General features: G+C 43.8%; 1 protein-coding gene across 1 annotated transcript in view; it reads right to left on the bottom strand.

Moving 5' to 3' along the window:
* The window catches only part of ZNF652 (zinc finger protein 652), a 59251-nt gene that overhangs the window by 20368 nt on the left and 16086 nt on the right, over window positions 1-22797 (bottom strand). The window lies entirely within an intron of this gene.

The following is a 22797-nucleotide window of genomic DNA, read 5'->3' as shown; positions in this document are numbered from 1 at the left end:
GGTAGGCTAGCCACTGTGGGCTGGGAAAATACAGCAGCTAACTGATATAACTGCAGAAGAGAGAACAAATGCCGCTAGCTTTAAAAAAATCTAAAAACTGTGTGTGTGCTCAGGCACACATACAAACTCTAGATGCTGTTCTTAGTTTATTAGAGTAATTTCAAACTTGCTAAATGTTTTTAAGTTAGCTCTATGCAAAACTCACTGGGCCTGTCAATATCTGGGTGATTTTTCATGTGTCAGTTTTACAGACATCTAAATTCTAAGAAACAGTAACCATCAAGCTGATAGGGTTCCAAGAAAAATAAAGCTATCCATTAAAAAAAAAAAAAAGACTAGAAGGGCACACAATTTGTTTGTGACATACCTCACATTGCTGTTTAGCCAACCACCTAACCTGAGTCATATAAATATTACTGCAAGCACATACTCTGGTGGAAACTAAGGCTTACTGAATATTTGCCTGCACTATGCACAGACGTTATAAAAGGTACTTATTATTATTTCAACTTAATATCCGCCACAAAACTCTGGGGTTTACTTTTAAATCACAAAGCACCAACCACATGCACACACAGATACATGTATGTAATATATACTGAATAAGGGGTGTTCCAGACCAGTGTCCTGGCTGTGCTAATTAGGAGAATTACGGGAGGTGTTACTATGAGATATTATTGTATGTTTTGGGGCAATTTCCTGGGAATTTATCATTTATTTCAGATTTTTTTTGCCACATCTGGCAGTGCTCAGGGCTTGCTCCTGGGTCTGTGCTCAGGGATCACTCCTGGTGGGGCTTGGAGGACCATATGGAGCTAGGTCAGTCATGTGCAAAGCAAGCATCCTACTCACCTGTACTCCTGTTCCAGCCCTTATTTCAAAATTTAAACTGGATAAACCTATTCACCCCCTGCCCCAATCAACATAGGATTCCAGTATCTCCATGTATTAGTCAAGACGTGTTATTGTCTGTTTCTTTTTGTTTTAGGCATCTAGTGGGTAGGATGCGGTAGCTCATTGTGGTTTAGGTTTGCATTTCTCTTATGATGAATGATGTTGAATGTTTGCTTTCATCTGCTTATTGGCTGTTTGTGTGTTGTCTTCTTAGTGGCGACCCATTTAAATGCAGAAACTGCTTCAAGAACAAGCTCAAGTTATGCGTTAGAGATAGAACCACAGGCATAAGGGAGCATGCAGTTTACACTCAGTACAGCTTCTCCGTCCCTCTTGGAGAGCCTGGCAAGCTACCGAGAGTATCCCGCCCGCACAGCAGAGCCTGGCAAGCTACCCGTGGCGTATTCAATATGCCAAAAACAATAACCCAAGTCTCACAATGGAGACACTACTGGTGCCCGCTTGAGTAAATCGATGAACAACGGGATGACAGTGCTACAGTGCTTAATTTTATAAAAGTAATCATTAAAAGAAAGAGGGTGGACAGGTAGTAGAGTGGGATAGGCACTTGCCTCACACACGAATGACCCAGGCTCAATCCCCAGCACACTATAGGACCCCCACCCCAAGTCCTGACAGAAGTGACCCTTGAGTGCAGAGTGATGAGGGAGCCCTGAGCACTGCTGAGTCATGGGCCAAAAAGGAAAAAAAAAAGAAAAATTAAGAAGGATAAAAGCATATTTTCATCTATCAAATACACTGCAAGGTGGGGCTGGAGTGATAGCATAGCGGGTAGGGCGTTTGCCTTGCACTTGGCCGACCCGGGTTCAAATCCCAACATCCCATATGGTCCCCTGAGCAGGGCCAGGGGTGATTCCTGAGTGCAGAGCCAGGAGTAACCCCTGTGCATTGCCGGGTGTGACCCAAAAACCAAAAAAAAAAAAAAAATACACTGCAAGGTGTCAAAACAGGTATCAAAACATTTATCTTCTATTCCATCTGAATTCTACTCAATTATTTCAGTCATCCTTTTACAGTCCTTTTTCTTGCTTTGTTTTTGCCCCATACCTGGCAGTACTCAGGGGTTACTCCTATCTCTGTTACTCCTATCTCTGTCTGCCCTCAGGGATCACTCCTGGCGGGCTCAGGGACCATATAGAGATGCCAGGGATCAAATCTGGGAGAGCTGTGTGCAAGGCCAGTGCCCTGTCCACTGTCCTATCACTCCAGCCCTCCCACCCCCTTACTGAGTTCGATATTTCCAAATAATATGATCATATTTCCATTTGTTGACAGTGTCTTGACATTTTTAGATATCAGTGATTTTCACACTATAGCTTTCTATTTTTTTTCTTTTTGGGTCACACCCGGCAATGCACAGGGGCTAGAATTACTCCTGGCGGTGCTCAGGGTACCATATGGGATGCTGGGAATCGAACCCTGGTCAACTGTGTGCAAGGCAAACGCCCTACCTGCTATACTACTGCTCCAGCCCCTATAGTTTTTTTATCCTTTGTTTTTCCCAATTCTCTTTTCTTCCTTCCAATATAGTGGTATAATTTTTTGTAAAGTGCTTATTTGCTTACATTGTTATGATTATAGCAAGTAGAGTTTGGTATGTTTTATCATTGCTCTGTTGTCTTCCAATTTATTTGAACTTATGGATTTAATCTTTTAAAAATATTTAATAGGCTGGATTACAGGGGCACTCATTTTACTTGTTCTGGTTTTTTTTTTTTCTTTTTTCTTTTTAGGTCACACCTGGCGATGCACAGCGGTTACTCCTGGTTCATGCACTCAGAAATTACTCCTAGCAGTGCTCGGGGGGCCATGTGGAATGTTGGGAATCGAACCCGGGTCAGCCGCGTGCAAGATAAACACCCTACCTGCTGTGCTATTGCTCCAGCCCCAGGGTTGTTTCATTTTAAGAGTACTTGTTTTAAATGCAGTCAATCATGGTTTGACCTCCAGCACCCTGTGGTGCTCAGGGACTATTCCAGGCTCTGTGCTCAGAGTAAGCCCTGATCATCCTCAGAGGACCATACGTGGTGCCAGGGATTCGAGCCAACGTCAGCCACATGCAAGACAACCACTGTACCTCCTGTACTATCTCTCTGGCCAGACAACTATATATATTCATAAACTCTGTATTTATATGAGAGGAAATTATGCCTCTCAGAGGCTAAATAATTTGTCTAAGATTATATATCTAGCAACAGAAGCCATGCTAGACTCCAGGCTTGATTCCAAAACTCAGTCTTTATACTTAATAAGTAACACTCCAAGATAATTTAGCTCAATTATTTATGTAAAGCATTTTTTTTCTTTTCCTTTGTACCATGCATGGCAGTATTATATGGTGCAGGGGATTGAACCAGCGTTAACCATGTGCAAGGCAAAGCCCTTAACTGCTGTACTGTCTGACCACTGTTTAAAGCATATTTTTACATCGTACCATTTCACACTTCATATTTTAAGTAGGAAAATATCAGTGGCTCTGTTCAGAAAGTGCCAAAGTTCTGACCCAAATAATGTAAATGACTACAAACATTATCAAATATACTTACAATGATTTATCTCAAATTAGACAAGGAATGATATAGAGATAATCATTGTCACTGTCATCCCGTTGCTCATCGATTTGTTCGAGCGGGCACCAGTAACGTCTCTCATTGAGAGACTTATTGTTACTGTTTTTGGCATATCCAATACACACAGGTAGCTTGCCAGGCTCTGCCGTGCAGGCAAGATACTCTCGGTAGTTTGCCGGGCTCTCGAGAAGGGCGGAGGAATCGAACACAAGTCGGCCTCGTGAGAGATAATAAAATTCAATTAATCAGAAAAGCTAAGAATTGAATGTCAGGGACTTAACTCAGTGATAATGCACATGCTTCATGTGTGAGGCTCTGGGTTTGACCTATGGCACCAGTAAGAAAGAGGAAAAAATGCTGGGAATGGACAAAACCTAAAAAGTGAAAAGAAAAAAAAAAAACAGTAAAAAAACAATGAAGCGAAGAACTAGCTTCATGGTAGTCTTTTTTTTTTCCACAATTTTTCCTCAGTGAAGTAAGATCATTTTTATTGAATAAGCTTACTTGGGAAGATGTGAGGGCAGGAGGAAAGGAATACGTGTTTTAAAGGAGCACAGGCATGAGACAGCAAGCCGGCAGAGACGCAGATAGACGTGTTCAAGGCCGTCTTTACAAATATGTTCTGCCCAGAGATCGCTGGCTCTAGGTCTTCTGCACGTGGTCTCACCCTGCCCGCTCCTCTGAGCCTGGCCGAGGGGCTGCCGAGGCCTTTAGACAGCACACTGCGAGCAAGCACGGCGCTCAGATGGCACGGGCATTCTTCACCCAGCATGAGAAACTCCACACCTCTCTTCCTCTGCCAGAGGCAGCAGGCTTCAGGTGACAATCTATCACCACTCCAACCTGGATCCCACAGGAGAAGCAGTGGATGGGCAGGGGGGAGGAGGGGAGGGGATTGGCCCACACCTGGCGGTGCTCAGGGATTCCTCCTGGCGGTGCTCAGGGACCATATATAGTACCAAGGATTGAACTGGGGTTAGTGGCATGCAGGGCAATCGCTTTAACCCCTGCACTATCTCGCTGGCTCAGCAGCGAATTTATTTTTGAAATTCTTTCTATTTAACCTTACACAGAATGTGATTTAAAGGCTGCTTAGATCTTGTGTTGTTTGATACTAAAGCATTCTCTAGCTAATTCTTACCCTAGCTAGTACAGGTAGAATCCAAGAGTGGGATTCTGTCATCAAAAGATCGAAAATATATGAAAAAGGTTTAGGAGCTAGGTGGAAGAAGGTAAGCAAGCAAACAAAAACCGGAGGTGCGGCAGCTCAAAGGAGAGCAACTCAGTATAGTGTTGAAATTATTGGCAAAGCCATCACCTAATTATCTCAGTAGACAGAAGATATAGCACAATAATTTATAGCTCTAGTGGAAACATGGGCTACTATTAAGAGAGTATGTTGATTACTGTTGGCTATATTTGACAAAGTATTACACAGAGGAAAGAAGAGATTACAGCCAGGAATAAAACATGTCCTGGACTGAAGACAGCTCAATGAGCTGGGCCAGTGCTCTGCAGGCATGAGCCCCGACCTCAAAACAAAACACAAGCAAACAAAAAGAAGGCAGACTTTGACCCAGGGACAGCCGAGTGGTAGAGGGAAGAGGCCCAGAGTCCTATCCCCAGCACCAGCTAACACACAGAGCGTAATCTGAGCAGCGCTGCCATCTGGGACCCCTGGCACCACAACAAAATGTGTGAGATCTCGGGAACCTCAATCAACTGTGCAACTTTCAGGTCATACCACAAAAGGGAAGGGAAATGAAAAGGAATTTCCTTTTCGTTAAAAGTTCAGTCTTTAGTCAAGGTTCAAATATTTGGTCTGCAAAAAATAAAATTGGGGGGCTGGAGCGATAGCACAGCGAGTAGGGCCTTTGCCTTGCACGCAGCCGACCCAGGTTCGATTCCCAGCATCCCATATGGTCCCCTGAGCACTGCCAGGAGTAATTCCTGAGTGCAGAGCCAGGAGTAACCCCTGTGCATTGCCGGGTGTGACCCAAAAAGCAAAAAAAAAAAAATTGGTTGTCACAATCATTGACAAAGCTTTCTAATTGACTAAGGTGGTACCTAGTAAAATAGTGTTTTCTAAAAGGAGAGGCTGGAGTGATAGTACAGGGGGAAAGATACCTACTACCTCCAAGCACCTTGGGCATGACCCATACTGTTCTCAAATCTTTTTTTTTTTTTTTTTCAGCAGGGGGCCATAGCCAGTGGTGCTCAGGGGTTATTCCTGAATCTGGGCAGGAGACTGTATGGGATGCCCAGAAATGAACCCAGGTCAGCTGCCTGCAAGATAAACATACTACCCACTATACTATTGCACGGGCCTTTGGTTTTTTGTTTGTTTGTTTTGAGTCATTAAAGATGAGATTCTCTCACCAAAGAAGTCTTATTCTGGGCCTGAGCAATAGCACAATGGGTAGGGTGCTTGCCTTGCATGTGGCCAACCCAGGTTCAGTCCCCAGCATCCCATTTGGTCCCCCAAGACCCCTGGGGGTGATCCCGGAGTGCAGAGCCAAGAGTATCCATGTAGCATCACCAAGTGTGCACCTGGCCAAAAAATTTAAGTCCTAGTCTGTTTTGCTACAAAGCATATTTCTCTGATGTAAGTAAATTCTAATGCTATCAGTAAAATAGCAAAACAACGTCAGTACAACACAGGTGTGATGTTAGTTTGATGTTGAAAATGATCAGAAACAAGCTTTCTCGGTCAAAAGTAACTTGTTAGCAATATATTAAGACCTAAAGAAAAAAGCTGAACTTCCTGGTGCTGAGCCTTCTTTTTTTGTTTGTTTTTGAGCCACACACAGTGGTACTCAGGAGTTACTACTACCACTACTACCATCACTACCACTACCACTACTACCACTACTACTCCTACTCCTACTTAGTAGTTACTATTACTACTACTACTACAGGAGTTACTACTAAGCTCTTTGCTCAAGGGTCACTCCTGAAGGGTTCAGGGGACCATACAGAGTGCCAGGGATCAAAGCCGGGTCAGCTGCATGCAAGGTACATGACATCCACTATATTGTGTCTAGTCCCATGCTATACCTTCTTTTATTTTAGTTTTGGTTTTTGGACCACACCCAGTGATGCACTAGGTGATGCACCAGTAATTCCTGGCTCTGCACTCAGGAATTACTCTCCTGGTGATGCTTGGGGGACTATATGGGATGCCTGGGTTTGAACCCGGGTCAGCCACATGCAAGGCAAGTGCCCTACCTGCTGCACTATCTCTCCAGCCCCTGTTATACCTTCTTTTAGCAGAAGTAATGCAATTTTGAATGGTCTGCTCCAATCCTGTTTTTTCATAAGCACTGTTTCATGTACAGTTTTTCAGAATGTGAGTTTTTCCCACGAAAGTCTATCTTTAACATAATAGAAATACCTGCATTCAAAATTAAGTCAATTGAATCAATTGTGCAGAGTTATAGAGAAAATCTAGAGTATGTTCAGAAAAAACAAAAACAACAACAAAAAACCCTCTAAATGTGACTAGGGCACATGCAATTGACTAAAATCAAGTAAGAAAGTAAGTTCATTACTTTTTTTCTTTTTGGGTCATACCTAGCAATGCTCAAGGATTCCTCCTGGCTCTGCACTCAGGAATCACTCTTGGAGGTGTCCAGGGGACCAAATGGAATGCCAGAGATTGAACCGAGGTTGGGCATGTGCAAGGTAAATGCCCTCCCTGCTGTGCTATCACTCTGGCCCCAAATGCAGTACATTTTTGAAGGCTACTCTGTCAAAAAGTTACCACCAGCCTGGGAGAAAAGAGACTGTGATTATTCAAGATGTTTGGGTTCCCAAAATCCATGCAGAAATGGGGTCCAGAACAAAGTTGTTCATCCCCTGTAATGGGGCATATTCCTTTGTGGCCACTTTGGATGCCACAAAGAAACATAATAGGGAGAGAAAAGAAAGAAAATAGGTCCCCCAGGGCTGGAACAATAGCACAGCAGATAGGGCGTTTGCCTTGCATGCGGCTGACCCGGGTTCGATTCCCAGCATCCCACATGGTCCCCTGAGCACCGCCAGGGGTAATTCCTGAGTGTAGAGCCAGGAGTAACCCCTGTGAACCGCCGGATGTGACCCAAAATGCCCCCCCCAAAAAAAATAAAAAGAAGAAGAAAAGAAAAGAGAGCCTGGGAGGGGAAAAAGCCCAAAGAGTCCAAGAGGAAAAACCTAGTTAGCAAAGAAAAACGGACAGAATTACTCCTGGGAGGGGCAAACTCAGGTCTATCCCAGACATTCCCCAGCCTGCAGGCCGAGTCAAGCACTCCGCGGGGGGATTCAGAGCTGCTTCAATCCATGGACCTCTATGCCTCCTATTCTTTCAAACAGCACCACGTATTTATTATTCTATCGCCAGGCACAACTGTGGATTGTGGATACATACTCTTCCTACTTCCTCCGTAGGTTCTGGATCAAGAAGAGCAACACCGGGGGGCTGGAGAGATAGCACAGCGGGTAGGGCGTTTGCCTTGCACGCGGCCGACCCGGGTTCGAATCCCAGCATCCCATATGGTCCCCCTGAGCACCGCCAGGGGTAATTCCTGAGTGCATGAGCCAGGAATGACCCCTGTGCATTGCCGGGTGTGACCCAAAAAGCAAAAAAAAAAAAAAAAAAAAAAGAAGAGCAACACCGGGGCAAGAACCAGACCATAGTAGAGGTAGGGGTGCCTGACTTACATGCAGCAACTCAGATTTAATCCCCAGCACCCCATATGATCCCCCAATACTCCAGAAGTGGTCTCTGAGCTAAGAGCCAGGAGTAAGCCCTGAGCCCTGGAAACAAAGAAAGAAAGGGTGGTGTACAAGGCCCCAGATTTGATCACTAGCACACTGTGTGTAGTGTGTGTGTGTGTGTGTGTGTGTGTGTGTGTGTGTGTGTGTATGAGAGATGGGGGAAGACAAAGAGAGGAGAGAGAGAGAGCACACACATACACAATAGAGAGAATAGATTATTATTTCTTTGGAAATGTGGCTCAGCAGTAAAGCACATGCTTGCATAAGAAATAGGTTTGATCCCCAGCACTAGTGGAATAAGGAAGAAAGTAATTCAAAGGGGACAGGAAAATGGCTCAAAAGGCAGGAGTATAGGCTTTGCAAACTGGAATCCTGAATTTAATCCTTGGCACTGCATGGTCGGCTCAGTAGTGCTGGGTGTAGTGCAAAAAAAATATTTTTTTTAAAAAAACTACTAGTCTAGTAGCTAGAACAATATTTTAAAATACTTGAATTGTGATTCAGAAATCTTTAAAAAATGTGATACTTATAATCTACATAATGCTACATAATCTCCCTACTTAATAACTCATGCCCACAGAATGTTATCTGATTCAGCCTCTATGGAAAGCAATTATGAAGAAGATCTCAACAAACAAAAGATAGGAATAGAATTCTCTTACATGATACCACTTTTTGGCATCTATGCCCCAAACTCAAAAATCATTGATCCAAAAGCATATATGCACACCAATGTTCATTACAGTGCTTAGTACAACAATCAACATACGGAAACAATCTAAATGCCCAACTGGAAATGAATGGATCAAGAAGTTGTGGTAAAGGGGCCAGAGAGATAAAACAGAGGGCAGGGTGCTTGCCTTGCAAGCAGCCAACCCAGGGTGCAACCCCTGGCACCCCATAATATATCCCAAGCCCTGTCAGTAGTGATCCCTCAATGTACATCCAGGAGTAAAACAAGAGCACCACTGGGTGTGACAAAAAAAAGTTTTGGTAAATACACACAATGGAATACTATGCAGTGCTAAGACAAAATCATGCAATTTGTCATGGTATAATATAGATGGAACTAGATATCATGCTGGAAAGATAAAACAGTGGGTAGGGCATTAGCCTTGCACACTGCTGACCCAGGTTTGATCCCCGGCATCCCATATGCTCCCTCGAGCACCACCAGGAGTACTTTCTGAGTGCAGAATAAGCCCTGGTGCTCACTCCCTGCAGTGTTCAGGGAACACAGGCTGTGCCGAGGATTGAACCCTAATCAGCAATGTGCAAAGCAAGTGACTTAGCCCTTGGACTCGCTCTCTGGCCCTCCATTATTTTTATTCACTTCTTTTTGCAATGAAATTATGGTATTTTCCCAATAAATTTGTATATTTAAAACTTGGTGTGTAGGGGCTGGAGCAATAGCACAGCGGGTAGGGCATTTGCCTTGCACGCGGCCGACCCGGGTTCGATTCCCAGCATCCCATATGGTCCCCTGAGCACCGCCAGGAGTCATTCCTGAGTGCAGAGCCAGGAGTAACCCCTGTGCATCGCCAGGTGTGACCCAAAAGGCAAAAAAAAAAAAACAAAAAACCTTGCTGTGTAAAATGGGAATTACAGACCCAACATTTACGGTGGAAAGGATCTACGTCACAGGATCAGCTGCGTGCTTATAAAGTCCTTCATCTACAAAGGTACTCACAGATCTATCTGGGATATGTGCACCAGAAAAACTACTAATACCAATGGTACAAGTCAACTTCACAAGAAGCAAACATTCAAATGACACAGATTACTGGGCCATAGCTTAGGTAAACAGAAAGTGTTCTCAGAAGCAAATATTTTACAGAGTTCAAAAATGCAGTTAATAACAATGCAATCTCATTGAACAAAATTTATGTTAACTGTTTTTAAGCCATCCACCTAATCCATTATCTGTATGGAATGAAATTAAGAAATGTCTACCCTTCGGGGCTGGAGCAATAGCACAGCAGGTAGGGCGTTTGCCTTGCATGCAGTCGACCCGGGTTCGATTCCCAGCATCCCATATGGTCCCCTGAGCACTGCCAGGAGTGATTCCTGAGTGCAGAGCCAGGAGTAACCCCTGTGCATCACCAGGTGTGACCCAAAAAGCAAAAAAAAAAAAAAAAAAAAGAAATGAGACAGTGAAGAAAAATTAAAGATTTGAAAGGCTTTGTGAATTTTCCTTTAACTCCAAAGGTTAGAACTCAGACTGATTTATGAGTGTTCACACAAATGGCACCTATAATGTGAGCCACTGGTCTTCAACTGTCAGTCCATGGCCTGGTGCTGGTCTGCAGGCGTAGAAAGGTTGAAAAAAGCTCATCTGCCTCCTTGGTTCCAACTGTGGTATGGAAGACACATGCCAGTTCACAAGTATACAGAAAGGTTGAAGAATGCTGATGCACAGCACCGTGAGAGACACATGAAGCATCTATTTAATGAGATCATCAAAAACTTGATCATCTTTGGACCTTTGGGATTTGAGGTGGATGGCCTTGGATAAACTGATCAATCTTCTTGTTTGTTTTGGGGCCAAACCTGGAGGTGTTCAGGGGTATCTCCTGGCTCCACACTCAGGAATTACTACTGGCAGAGTTCGGGAGACCATCTAGGATGCCAGGGATCGAACCTGGTAAGCGGTTCTTCTTACCCAATCTCAGTGTGTTCTCCCAGAGATCTAAAAACAGCGCCCACAGTGGACAATGGGGTAACACAGGCAGAGTCCCTGCACAGAGGGGATTTCTGTGCTGGCTCTTTCCTGCTTCCTATTTGTAAAGATCTTTCTTAAAGGAATTATGGATTATAAATTGCAGAGACTTATGTAATTTTAGAATGTTGAAAGCAAGTTAACATAGTGAACATGAGCCACTGAAGATAAGAGAAGGGGGTGGGGGAAGCTAGGAAAGGAAAGCAAGCTGGGAAAAAATGGAAAAAGGACTGAGGATTAGCAGATGGCAAGGTACATTTGCCCTGCATATGTGAAGCCCCAGGTTTAATCCCTGGAATGGAAAATGAAAAGAGGAATAAAGGAAGGAAGGAATTTTTTTGTTACCTGGTTGACCATGGGCAAGACAAGTGCCCTATCCACTATATTATCACTCTGGACCCAGAAGGAAGAATTTCTTCACAGACATTGTACAAATGGCCAATAGAGAGGGGGGAAATACTCAATATCTTTAGTTATTAGAAAAATACAAAATCAAAACCATAGTAAGACACCATTTCACAGGCGCAGAGGGTCCGATTCTCGCTCAGCGGCTCCGGATTTATCTGGGCCGAGGGCGTGCCGGTTACGCCCCCTTCCCATGAGTTCCTGGGAGCCCCGAAAGTAAAAACCGAATACCTGTGGGTTTGGAGTCACAGAAGATGGTGCCTGCCACGCGGGTGCTGCCAGGCCGCCGCTTTCCATGCAGGAAGGCAGGGTGGGGAGGAAAAAAATCCACCCCCGGCAGCACAGAGTTGTAGCCCAGTTCGCAGTCCCAATGCATCGCTATCGGATGCTGCGCTGGATGCCCGAATGTGTTACATCTCTGGAATCAAAGTCTTTAGGCGCAGAAGACACCATTTCACAGGAGCTGAAGATACCAGGACTCCTGGTGGTGGGGGAGGCAGCAATGGGGGGGAGGGGGAGGGAACGGACTGGTTCTTCCCAACTCCAGGCCTGCTCAGGGTCCTGACTGTCACGCCCACGAACTGCCTCTGGGCACCATCTCAGCGCATTACCGGCCTTGACCCAGAGACTCACAAATGAATCTCTAAATGGACTAGCTCCCTACAGAGATGTCTCTGCACCCCAATCATTTACAATTTTAGAACTCCTGGAGCGTGCGGCTACAAAAGCAGCCGTGCAACCTCATTCATGATTTATGTGTGTGTGTGTATATATATATATATATATATATATATATATGTATAACAAGCAATATAATAAGCAACAGAAAATAAAGTATCTAGCATCTGCCTGTGGCAAGCAGGCTTGAATGGTGGTGGGACTGGTATTGAAACACTGAATGTAATCAATTAATGTGAACAACCTTATGAAAATAAAATTTAAAAATTAAAAAAAATCCATTTTTACTAAAAAAAAAGTCACCATTTCATACATGAGAGGAATATAGTAAAACTGAATATAGGGGCCAGAGAAATAGAACAGCGCTAGCCTTGCACATGACCTGCTAAGACTCAATCCATGACACTGCGTATGATCCCCTGGATCAGTAATGACCCCTGAGCCAGCAATAAGCACTGGGAGACTGGGGTATGACTCAACCAGCCCCCATCAAATTAAAGTGGAAACATAGCAAGCAGTGCCCAGGGTGTGGAAGAAACTGAAAGACTTATGTACTGCTGATGGGTACAGAAAGTGGGTACAGTCCCTTTCAAAGAACAATTCGCAGGTCCTCCAAAAGTTAAATATAAGAGTTACCATATGACCCAGTAATTCTACTCAAGAGAACTGAAAATACATGTTTATATAAAAATTTGCAGAACGCACTATTCAAAATGGTCAATAAGCAAAAACAATCCTAATAGCTCAAAGTGATGATGCTTACTATGTATCCACACAATGATATATTATTAATCATATAAAGACATATGTGGTACAACATGGATGAATTCTGAAAGCTTTATGCTAAGTGAAAGAGTCCAATGATATGAAGTGTTCAGATTAAGCAAATCCACGGAGACAGAAAGTAAACGAGTGAGAGGAGCTGGAGGTCAGGGGAAATGAAGTGACTGCTAACAAGGCCCATTTTACTCTTTGGGTGATGAAAACACTCCAGAGTAAGATATTGGTAATGGTTCTACAACCCTGAGAATGTGCTAAAACCACCGAATGAAGTGTACCTTACAAATAGTAAACTATATGGTAGATGAATTACATCTCAATTTGAAAATAATTATATGAAATAGACTAATAGTTCAAAAGTATTATTACCTTTGAAACAGTATGATCCTCTGAAAATAGTATATACAGGTATATATATATATACATATATATATATATACACACTCACACACACACACACACATATGAATTTGCTGGTGCATTCTCTGGTGGTCACCCACATCTCAACCTGAGACGTGTCATTCCTTCTACGATATGGGGGATTCTCCACCCTGGGGGTTATCAGCATCTCAACGTGAGATGCACACTCAGCTCTCTCTCCTCTAGACCTGTGTTGTCCTCTCTTGAACATATTTCTTTTGCTCTCCTTCTCTCTTTCCATCTCTCTCTCATACTGACTCAGTGGACAGGTGAGAAGCTCTAAAAGCAGTGAAGCAATGGGACTGGGCGGGAAATGAAAAACGCCCACAATGCTGAGTCCGAGGGTCTGAATGGAGTCACGTCGAACTCTGCCATTTCTCATCCATAGTTTCTCCACTATACACTTAGGGATTCTCTCCCCCCGCCCCCCCCCCCACTGGCTTTTACTGATTATATTATTAGTTTCCATTCTCTAGTCTAATTTTGCCAGTTTATTGGTGCTGGGAATTGAACCCAGGGCCTCAAGCATGCAAGGAATGTGCTCTACCACTGAGTTCTATTTTCTGCCTTCATCTATTCACCTGATGCCATACAGCAACTTACAATATTGTTTTCCACATTAAGGACTGTGGCATACTTTCCTTTTCCTTTCCCCCTCAGCTCCACAAAGCTCCCAAGGAGCACTGCTACTAATTTTGCATTTGTTTTTAGGCCACACCTGGCTCTGCCAGGGGTTATTCTTGGTTCTGTGCTCAGGAATCAACCCTGGCTGGCTCAAGTGCCCACATGGGTGCCGGGGATTGAACCCCAGTCATATGCATACGACATCAGTGCCTCACATGCTGTACTCTCTCTCCCAACCCAAAGAGTACTGTTTTTAAAACTTTGCAGCCTCTTTAAAAGACCTCTTTCCCACCAATTCTCACTTCTGTTTCTCAAAAAGAATTTTCCAAAACCAGTATTATTGATCCTCTGGTAGAATTTTTTAATGTGTGGTGCCAGGAATCAGACCCAGGGCTTCATATATGCAAAACACTCGACCAAAAACCTTGCTCTTTTTGGCTTTCGGGCCACACCTACCATTGTTTGTAGTGCTGGGATCCCCTGATCCTGCATGCAAAGCATTGCTGCGGCCCCTGAAGACATCTTCTTACTTCCTTTAGTTAAATTTTTTGTTTTTGAGCCATACCCAGCCATGCTTACTCCTGATTCTGCACTCAGGGATCACTCCTGGAGGGCTCAGAAGACTGTATGGGCTGCCAGGGATCAAGCTGACCTGCTGAACTCTCCAGTCCCACCCCTCTTGTTAAATTTTAAGGAAGAAAGGCTGGAGCAATAGCACAGCGGGTGGGGCGTTTGCCTTGCACGCAGCCGACCTGGGTTCGAATCCCAGCATCCCATATGGTCCCCTGAGCACCGCCAGGAGTGATTCCTAAGTGCAGAGCCAGGAGTAACCCCTGTTTATCGCTGGGTATGACCCAAAAAGAAAAAAAAATTTAAGGAAGAATAGAGCATAGCAGTTATGTACCAAACTAGTTTTCAACACCACATCCTCTACTACTGCCCTCATTCCTTCCATCATTGTCTCAGTGTCCCACACAACCGTAATACCTGCCTCGTCCCCCTGCTATGGTAAGCTCAGTTCTGTAGAGGTTTCAGGCTCTATTGCCTTTTATAACCACATTTTATTTGCATGTATATCCTTTTTTTTTTAATTGAAGCACCATGAGATACAGTTACAAAGCTTTCATGATTGAGTTTCAGTCATAAAATGATCGAACACCCATCCCTCCACCAGTATACATTTTCCACCACCAATGTCCCCGATATCCCTCCTGCCACCCCCACCTGACCCCACCCCCTGCTTCTATAGTAGACAATTTCCTTCTTACTCTCTTTCTACTTTTGGGCTTTATGGGTTGCAATACAGATACTGAGAGGCCATCATGTTTGGTCTACTTTCAGCACACATCTCCCATCCTGAGCAACCCCTCCAACTATCCCTTCTCTATCCCAGCTGCCTTCTCCTCCAGCTCATGAGGCAGGCTTCCAACCATGGAGCAATCTTCCTGGCCTTTGTCTCTACTGTCCTTGGATGTTTGTCTCATATTATGTATAAACACATTCTTAAGGATACTGTCCAACATAATGATAGAAAATTTCAGAGAGATAGAAGAGGGAGGGGTTAAAGTGCTTGCCTTGCATGCAGCTGACCCTGGGGTTCTCTGAGCAGCGTCTCAGATACAGCGTCTGACAACAACCCCCCCACACACACCCCACACACCCCTATTTCGGCATTGACATGAGCTACTGTAAAAATCCCATGGTTTTGGTGGGTAAGGGATATAGCTTAACAGCAGAGCGTTTTCCTTGAATGTGTGAGGTCCCAGGTATGACCCCTGCCACCACAAAATATAATTCGTTGATTTTGAAAAGGAAGGTATAAGCATATTTTAATAAATATCCACATTACTAATTAAAATCTTTTCCACATAAAACATAAATAGACAAAGGGGAATTACTTAGTCATAATTCTTAGGCCTCCTGCAAAGCACGTGCTCAGCCTGTTGAGCTATCTATCTCTCCACCAGGCCTCTCTGGATGGACAGTATGTGTGATCATGTTTGTTTGACCATGCTAACCACACACAGGTTACTTAAAAAAAAAAAAAGTAGGGGCTGGAGTGATAGCACAGTGGGTAGGGCGTTTGCCTTGCATGCAGCCGACCCGGGTTTGAATCCCAGCATTCCATATGGTCCCCTGAGCACTGCCAGGGGTGGTTCCTGAGTGCACAGCCAGGAGTAATCCCTGTGCATCGCCAGGTGCGACCCAAAAAGCAAAAAAAAAAAAAAAAAAGTAAGCAAACAAATATTTACTCAATTTTAGTGTTTTATTTTGTACATCTATTTATATCTCTTGTATTATAAAGAGTTATGGTTTTCTTTAAACATTATATAAAACACCTCCCTACATTATGAAATTGCTTACAGCTACTCATTTGTCTGCATGCCAGAATTAGCTCATTTTCTCATGGGTTTACAGAGTCTTTGCAGTTCTTAAGCTCATATTCTAGACATTCTAGCGCAGTTAAAATCTGGTGCTGGAAAGATAGTACTTGCCTTGTATGCAGATGACCCAGGTTCAACCTCCTGCACCCCTTAAGGTCCACCAAGCCCTGCCAACGCAGAGCCAGAAGTAAGCTTTGAACACTGCCGGGCATGACAGTAACAACAAAAAAATTAATTAGTAATACTGCACTATATACACAAATATGTATGCTATATATACATATGTACACATATTTACATGTACACATACATATATACTTACACATACACATATATACACATCTGTATATACATATGTATGTATACACAATATATGTATATAGTGCATATAAATTAACTTATTTTTACCTTAAAAATAATTTATCTTGGGGCTGGAGTGATAGCACAGCGGGTAGGGCGTTTGCCTTGCACGCGGCCGACCCGGGTTCTAATCCCAGCATCCCATTTGGTCCCCTGAGCACCGCCAGGAGTAATTCCTGAGTGAAGAGCCAGGAGTAACCCCTGTGCATCGCCAGGTGTGACCCAAAAACCAAAAAAAAAAAAAAAATTTATCTTGGCTGGAGCAATAGTACAGCTGATAGGGTCGACATGGGTTGGATCCCCGGCATTCCATATGATCCCCCAAGCATCGAGTGGAGTGATTCCTGAGTGCAGAGCCAGGACTAACCCTTAAGCATTGCTGGGTGTGACCCAAAACCAAAATAAATAAATAAATAACTTCTCTGAAGATACAGCATCTTGAAACAGTTCTCTTGCACACATCTGTGAATGTTTCGGATTTTGTCTTACTGAAGCATGCCTGCCATTCATACCTTAACACAGAGTACCATTTATTTTTGGAAGGTAATTAAGAATTCTGTATGGAAAAAAAGTACCTTCAATTATTCTCCCAGGAAGTAGCTAGCCGAGGGTAACTTCATATACTGGAAAGGAGCTTTTGTCCTTATACGGTGTCAAATTGTCATATGCTCTACAGTTAAGCCTTGCTTGAGTGAAAGCTTTAGTGCTAAGTCACCAACAACAGGTTTGTATCCCTGGGATGTTGCGTGGAGAGTGTGTACACCTGAAAAAAGGTCCAGGCTTCTGGGTTCCTTCCCGGGTTTCAGCACCAAATAAATAAGGTCCAGGGTTTATTCCCCATGTGAAGAATTGAGCTGTGTTGCAGCAAAATGTGTGGATTCCACCCGTCCTCACCTTGACGGTTTTCTGCCACTTGGTCTTTTAAAAACCTTGCTAGAAAGTTGGAAGTCCTTGAGAGCAGTCGACACTACACTCAGAATGAAACTAGGTTACAGCTTCTGCAACAGGCAGTGGGTTGGTATCAAAAGCTGTTTGGGGCTTAACTCTGAAATTATTCCTTTCTCTTTGAAGTGGTCAATTTGGAGTGACAAATTCTAAAATACAAATTTTAGAATTTCCTGGGGCATAAAGATTTTTTGTTTTAATATTTTCTTACGTGGCTGTTGTACACAATTTATAGAAAAATTATCTCCAAACAACAAATTTTTTTGAAGACACTCTAAAAGAAAACAAAATACTTCAGATTTGAGGATTGCAGTAAACGGGCATTTAGATAATTTCGGCAACTACATTCTAGATTCTTTTAGTTTTTAAAATATCTGGGTTTGGGGGCTGGAGTGATAGTATAGTGGGTGAGGCGCTCACCTTGCATGTGGATGATGTGGGTTCGATCCCCAGCACCCCACACCACCCTGAGCCCTGCCAGGAGTGATGCCTGAGCTCAGAGCCAGGAGTTAAGTTCTGAGTACCACAGCTGTAGCCCTAAAACCAAATAACTATTTTATTTTTAAAAAAGAAAGTAAACTCTTTGGGTTTTGCGGCTGGGGGAATAGCACAGCAGGTAGGGCGCACCCAACCGGGTTTGATCCCCTGAGCACTGTCATGAGTGATCCTAAAGCACAGAGCCAGGAGCAAGGCCTAAACACTGTGGGTGTTACCCAGAAAGTGAAAATGGTGCTAATAAAAATGGGTTTGGGGCAGAGGGTGTGGTTTGGGTACTTTGAACTGTATTTTAATACTGGAGTCTTCATAATATAATCAAGAGAAAATTGAACTTTCCCCTTTGCTGTTACTATTACTGTGTGCGTGTGTGTGTGTGTGTATTATGTGTCCATCTTTTTTTCTTTTAGTTGAAATGAGGTAGAACTCAGGTTGTGCTTTTTATTTCTATGTGTAAATTTTAATAGTGGGAGGGATTCCTATGGGTGGAAGGGACATACCTGTCGCCCAGAACTGAACTCAAGCCCCTGTACAGGCAGGCATGGTACACAAACCCACTGGGTCATATCCCCACTTCCTGAAATTTGTTTTCTTCCGCCCCCCCCCCCCCCCGCCGCTGTCCCTTTCTTTAGTAGTGGTACATGGGGTTTGGTTGTGGTTCATCTGGATCACGCAAGCAGAGGCAGGGTCACAAGTTGTAATGTGGAGTGTGCTGAAGACTAAAGCAGGAGCCTCATGTTAGGTCTTTACCACTGAGCCACATTACTGGTGCTAGGGATTGAACCAGGGTCACACACACATCAGATACGCACTCTATCACTGTGCTACACTGCTGGTCGAAGGATTGTTTTGAGGTTTTTATTTGTTTCTTTGTTTTTTGACTATTGGGGGAGAGTACATCATCAGTACTGGAAATGGGGCCATGTGATGTCAGAGATCAAACCCAGGATTCCACACATATCTGTGATATATTCTCCATCTGTTTTTGTTTTTTGGGGTTTTTTTTTTGCTTTTGGGTCACACCTGGAGATGCACAGGGGTTACTCCTGGCTCATGCACTCAGGAATCACTCCTGGTGGTGCTCAGGGGACCATATGGGAAGCTGGGAATTGAACCCGGGTCAGCCGCGTGCAAGGCAAATGCCCTACTTGCTGTGCTATGGCTCCAGCCCCTGTATTCTCCATCTGAACCACATCCCTATCCAAAATCACTCCCACCACATACACACATGGGCATGCTCAGGACTTATTCCTGGCTGTGCACTCAGGGATCACTCCTGGCGGTACTTGGGGGAACTATATAGGGTGTTGGGAATCAAACTCAGACCCATGTGCATGGCAAGCACTCTATCCACTGGACTACCTTGCCAGCCTCCAAATCACTTTTATTTTGGGGTGAAGGTCTGCACTTGGCAGTGTTTAGAGACAACTCCTAGAGGTGTTCAGGAGACTGTGTAGTGCCCGGGATCAAACCTGGGGCTTCAGCATACAAAGTGTGGGTTCCAAGTCCCTGAGTATCTTCCAGGTCCCCAGCCACAACCACTCTTAAGATTTTTCTTTGACTGGATGAGGCTGGAGAGATAGTACAGCAGGGAGGTTGCTTGCCTTGCACATGGCTGACCTGGGTTCTAACCCCAGCATCTTACGCGGTCCCCAAGCACTGCCAGGAATAACTCTTGAGTGCAGAGCCCCAGGAAAAACCCCTGAGCATCACCTCTCTCCCCCCCCAAAAAAAGAAGAAAAGATTTTTCTTCTGTCGGAAAGGTAGGACAGGGATTAAGGTACTTGCCATACATCCTGCTGACCCTGGTTCTAATCCCTGGCACCATATATGGTCCCCTGAACACAGAGCCAGGAATAGCCCTGAGTAGCACCAAATGTACTCCAAACCAGCACTACAGAGTACCACCACCCCAAAATAAAAGATTTTACTTTCATAGAGATGGGGATGTAGCAGCTCAGCACTTGCCTCTCACGTGAGTCCCCTGCACATAATAAAAGAACATACAATGATTTTTCTTTTGTTAACACTGTTGTGAAGGCCACTCCCAGGAGTGCTTGGGGAGCCACGAGCAGTGCCTTAGGTCACAGAGTGCCAGGACTGCCTTCCTGAGCTTCCACATGCCCATGCGTGCCCACTTAAGCCACGTCCCTGGTACATACAGTTTTTTAGTTTAATGAACTACCTGCTACTAAAATGAATCCAAAGGGGCTGGAGTGATAGCACAGCAGATAGGGAGTTTGCCTTGCACGCGGCCGACCTGGGTTCGATTCCCAGCATCCCATATGGTCCCCTGAGTACCGCCAGGAGTGATTCCCGAGTGCAGAGCCAGGAGTAGCCCCTGTGCACTGCTGGTGTGACCCAAAAGCAAAATAAATAAATAAATAAATAAAATGAATCCAAAGTGCGTTCTTGTATCTTTTGTGAAGAGATGATTCTTGGGGGGCTGGAGCAATAGCACAGCGGGTAGGGCATTTGCCTTGCACGCGGCTGACCCAGGTTCGATTCCCAGCATCCCATATGGTCCCCTGAGCACCGCCAGGGGTAATTCCTGAGTGCAGAGCCAGGAGTAACCCCTGTGCATCGCCAGGTGTGACCCAAAAAGCACAAAAAAAAAAAAAAGAGATGATTCTTTGGAATTAGAGGCTGTCTGTTAAGCAAAATATATCAGGGACGAAGGACAAATGCTAGATGGTCTGACTTACAAAGAAAGGGAAAGGACAATGGTGAATGAAAGCAAATTCTTTTACTCTGACAATAGAACTAAGGCTACCAAGTTGGGTGGGGAGAGGGAAAGAGATGGGAAGGGATGGGGCAGACAGCATTAACACTACTCCAAAATAATATTTTAAATATGTGTGTAAAAGAGATGATTCTTCCCATTAATATTTTTTATTTGTTTGGGGGCCACAACCAGTGGTACTTGGAGGCTACTCGGACTGAATCAGGCCTCCAGCATGCAAAACATGCAGTTCGTCCTTTGTGTTCTTTCTCCACCTCCCTAAACACATACACACACACACACACACACACACACACACACACGTCCAAGCCCCTCCCATCTTTTAAAAATCATATTTAGACCTTCCCTTTACTGGGAGCTCCACAGCAGCTTCTATTCTCTTTCCATCACAGCATAGCCTGGCTGGCTGAGGGCCCCAAAGAGAGGAAATGACCGGCTCAGAACTCAGCCATGCCTCAACCCATAATGATACTGCTCATGACCATATTTTTCTACAGAGGGAGGCTGGTGGCAGCAGAAGAAGCCTTCATGTTGAAGAGTTATTTGGTCTCTACATTCAGTGGTCATTTTTCTCTAACATGCACTCTTTTAGCAGTAGTTGATAATGCTGGTGAGTTCTCTTTTTTTTCTGCATTTTAAAATTTCCCCTTTCTTATTGGTCTATCATTAGTTATCAAAGTACTACAGAATTCTGTGGGGCTGGAGAGATAGTACAAAGAGCTAAGGTTCTTGCCTTGAACATGGCTGACCTGGGTTTGATTCCTAGCATCCTATATGATCCCCCAAGTACCATCAGAAGTAACCCCCTGAATATCGCCAGGTATGACCCTTCTATAAAAAAATCTAAAAAACTAAAGTATTTCAGGAGGACAGCTAGACATTGAGCATCCAAAGGAAACCCACAAACATGGGGTGATTATACAAACATCACAAAGACAATGACTCTGACCAAGAATTAACTTTTTTTCTTATCACCATTATGAATGATATTGAGTGAAAGAACATTATGTAAAACGGTATTGATAACTGTTGACGTATTGATAACTGTCCAATTTGGGAGAAGTATTTGTTAGGGTGGTCATACTTTTCTTTCTTTTTGATATTTGAAAATCTTATATAATACTGGAGGTTATTTTCAAAAACATCCTTATTTTCTATGTAAGATAAAAAAAATAGTATCACAATTTGGAACATAAACAGTAATACCTAACAAAAATGAATAAAAATATTTTTTATAGCAACTAAAATTTAACTAAGAAATTAGAGGAAGTAAAACGCAGTGTAAAAATCCTTCTACATTATGACTTTATACAACTTAAATTGTATCTCCTAACAACTATGAAGGAAATCAGCATTTCTCACCAGGAACCATATGGCACCTTCACAACCCTTCTGGATATTCCAAGGAATACACGTGAAAAATCGCATAAAGGGGGGTAATGGCATGAGACTGGGAGGCCAAGCAGTAAGACAAGGGAGTCAAAGGAAGGAAATAAGGTCAAAGGTTGGGGCCCGATCAGAAAAAAAAAAAAAAGAACATCTAAGTAAGAAACGTGCTATGTTGATTCAATAACTTTAATCCCTAATATGTTAACATAATCAAGATCAAAAAGAAAAATTCAATTTATTAAAAGTGCAACAATTTGCCTAAGTAGTTATAAGAATCTAATCTTCTGCAGAGTAGGCACTAATGAGTTCCAGACACTTAATTTTTAATTTTTCAAGGACATACCTAAACCAAAACAAAACTGTCTCTTAGCAGAGCCCACAATGAACATCTGTTGAAAGGGAAGCTTTCTCTGTACCACTTGAGTCTGTCACCCGTGCTGTGGCGGAGGCTAGTTAAAAGCTGATTTCTGGGACTGGGGTGACAGCACAGCAGGTAGGGCGTTTGCCTTGAACTTGGCCGACCCGGGTTCAATTCCCAGCATCCCATATGGTCCCCCAGCACCACCAGGAGTAATTCCTGAGTGTAGAGCCAGGAGTAACCCCTATGCATTGCTG

This window comes from Sorex araneus, chromosome 3 (genome assembly GCF_027595985.1).
Source record: "Sorex araneus isolate mSorAra2 chromosome 3, mSorAra2.pri, whole genome shotgun sequence".
NCBI classification, from domain to species: domain Eukaryota; kingdom Metazoa; phylum Chordata; class Mammalia; order Eulipotyphla; family Soricidae; genus Sorex; species Sorex araneus.
This window is presented reverse-complemented; position numbering and strand designations above follow the sequence as displayed.